We start from the raw sequence: 3,374 nt of genomic DNA on the forward strand, positions 1-3,374 counted from the left end.
TTCGATTTGCTTTTATAGAGCGTCAATTGGGAAAAACTCGCAAACATATCTTAAAGTGAAGACGGTAGATACTAAATCATGTACCCTCAAGCATATTTTTTTGTATATATTAAACCCTCAGGCAACAAAATATACCCCAGAGTTAAATATAAAAAAATGTATGAGATTACATGTTTTTGTAACTACCACCTTAGACAGAATTTTTACAAAACGTTGATTTTTAAACGGCCATCGTAATGCTAACGAGACTTTATAATTTTCTTTATATGGGCCCCATTGGTAATCAGAAAAATAATGTAACAGAATTGTTCGACATTATTATCATGACTTTAGAAACCCAGTGGTCGCTAATGGTTTGTCCAAATTATCAGTCATACACAAAATATAAAAAAAATCCCCTCAAAAAACACCCACAAAGCAACATACACGGTAACTCGTAAGCTGGCACAGGTGTATGAACACCCATGTTAAAACGACTGATCGTTTCAGGCCAAACGAGGATAAAGCAAGTCACATTCATTCATCCCAATATAATGCAGGGTATATACTCAGTTTCTAAAGTAACACTCTCGTTAGAACAACACGACATTGACTATAAAGCTGAAATAAGATTAACATAATCCTGGAGTGTGCAATTCACCATCAAAATAAATACGGTTTACATCGCAGAATAATACATGGCTTAGTATTAGGCGAGTGGGCTCTTGACTATTTCGGGGAGATTTTTTGGTATGTATCAACGATGGTTTCGACAACCCATAAGGAACACTGAGTTGGGGCAATTCCTATTAAGTGTCCTTTTCAAGAGCACATATGCCCCCCATTGGGTGCAACGATGAACCTTATACCCGCAACAACCTGGTTACAGGCAACAGACGCGCTAACCGCCACTGGCCAGATTTAATAATCAATAAACCAATTTCGAGTTTGGCGTTTGGACTGAACGGTCGCAATGCCTCAATCTAGTTACGCTGCAAAAGTTTCTGCGCCCTCTCTGATGAGAATACCTGCATTTTCGGCGGTAAGAACGATAAATGTAATGGTAGAGGAAGAGCTCTGTAAGCTAATTAAGGAAGTTGATTTCGCACTAGGAAACTTGTTGGTATTGCAAGCAGAAGAGGTGATTTTGTGGATTTTACCTGCAAAGATAGAACAGGCGTAAGCGAACCAAATACCGTCCTATATTAACATTGATGGATTTGAATGTTATGTCTCATAAACCGGCCAAACCATTACCTTATTTACCTGTAAATACTGCCAAAAGCCAGGTCATAAGCAAGCAGAGTGCCCTGCCAGAACGAAGGACTGCCCTTTATTCTCACAACAAGCCGAAGGCAAGAACGATAAGAGGAATAGTACAACTCAGAAAGCAACCGAAACCACAAAGATAACGAGAACTGCCAGAAGCTCAAAGCGCCCTCTAACAAGCCCAGAACCCTCACGTCCTAGATCCAAGTCGACTCTAAATGAGACTAGTTGCGAAGAAAGTCTTCTGCCCCGGGTGTAATCGCAAGGGCCGCCTTCAACCAGACTGCGAAACGTTTTACGGTTTCGCCTGCACGACTGACTTCAAGGCTGAGAAGACATGTTGCTCAACCACCGAGCGTTTTCTCGTCAACTCAACGTCAACAAAGACGCCGTGTGCACTGTGCAAGGAGTTATTGGTATATGCATATCTGGCGACACCTTATGACGAAGGGCGCCACCACTAAACCAAACTAATCAGCATGACACACACAAAGCTCGCTGTTGTTGAAGTCAAGCGCATTGGTATTAGCATAGATACCTAATCATATTTTCAGGTATCTATGGTATTAGTAAATACATCAAGAGCAATATATCAAAATTAAACTTACAGTTTTATGATATAAAAATTAACATAAAATAAACAAAGTTTGTGAATAAACCGTATTTATTTTGATGATGAAATGCGCGGTTCAGTGTTACTTTCATATTATTTCAGCTTTATAGTCAAGGCTGCGTTGTTCTAACGTGATTGTCACTTTGGAACCTGAGTTTGTAAAAACTGAATAAAGTTAAAACGATGTATCTTGCTGGCGCTTTTTGTATAAACCTACCGAGAAAGTTTAGAAGTTTCTAATAGACAGGATAATTCAAATCACACCTTTCTTGTTAAACTAGCCGAATTTTTAAGAAAAAGCAATCGGTTAGGTTCAGTGGTAATTTCATGACGTAAGTTTGTCTGTGGTTGAAATAGCCATCTATATACAAAAGTCTGCAGCTCGAATAATTACTAAGCGAACAAACAATTTCACAAACCGCCTTTAGATTTGTTATCATGTTTAAAATTTAATAACCTTAATATAGTGGTGTGCGGTAAGATGGAACACCTTTAGCATATTTTATCCTATTATCCTGATCGTGTTTTCAACAATTAACAACGGTCCGTATAGATGTCGTCAGGATACGGTTTATAACTTTTTGAATATTGTCTGTTTACCGTACCAAATAGGACGAGAAAACAGGATGAAAAGGTGTCTCATCTTCCCCCCTATACTACATACTGTTACTGATATTTATACTGAAATTGCGCGGTCCAGGATTACGTTTATCTTATTTCAGCTTCATAGTCAATGCTGCGTTGTTCTAACGTGATTGTCACTTTGGAAACAGAGTTGGTGGAAAGCAAATTAAATCGACTTGTCTTGCTCGCACTTTGTGTATAGACCTACCGAGAGAGTTTAGAAGCATCTGATAGACCGGATAATTCAAGTCACGTTCGTTTCGTGTTAAGTTGAGAAACGTTTAAGAAAAAGCAATCGGTTTACTCTCATGGTACTCTCCACCCCTCCTCGTCTATTCAACAGCAAATGAGAAAAAGATTTGTCCCTTACAGATTACACGCAGGTTTTAATCGCGTATACTTTACATGTAATATGAGGTGTACTGTAGTTACACTATCTGTACACATACCGCTTATACTAAGTAGATGTATTTAAATAGGCTAGGTGTGACATTGTGGGGTCGCTTGGAAAGACAAAAAATGGTAAGGGAGTTAATTTTACGAATCACATCACAATCGGTCCCCAGAACGATGGTTACCGAATATTAACGTACACGGCGTTTCATGCTAATATAAACTGGCTTTGCTACTGTTTCAAAAACTTTTATATACGTACAATTAAGAAACATAATCGTTGGTAAACCTCATTGGAGTTTGGTATATAATATCATAGAGTTTGGCCTATACATGCGTATGAGTATATATACATATCTGGTGGTACAGGTAGATGTTTATTCAGTACATTTAATGTAGTCATACATTTTAAAAATAGAACTGTAGTAGGGTGGGGATCCTTATCCTTCTAATTTCTCGTCACATTTGGTGGTAAACAGAGAATATTTAATTATTA

General features: G+C 38.2%; 1 long non-coding RNA gene across 1 annotated transcript; it reads right to left on the reverse strand.

The window, feature by feature from the left end:
• Positions 1-930: 930 nt before the first annotated feature.
• On the reverse strand, positions 931-2,086 carry LOC113475563. The gene is made up of 2 exons (XR_003397299.1): positions 1,246-2,086; positions 931-1,139 (listed from the first exon to the last, which is right to left on the reverse strand). It is a non-coding gene; the product is annotated as an uncharacterized LOC113475563 (long non-coding RNA).
• Positions 2,087-3,374: the final 1,288 nt, after the last annotated feature.

Source organism: Ciona intestinalis, unplaced genomic scaffold (assembly GCF_000224145.3).
Source record: "Ciona intestinalis unplaced genomic scaffold, KH HT000966.1, whole genome shotgun sequence".
Lineage (NCBI taxonomy): Eukaryota > Metazoa > Chordata > Ascidiacea > Phlebobranchia > Cionidae > Ciona > Ciona intestinalis.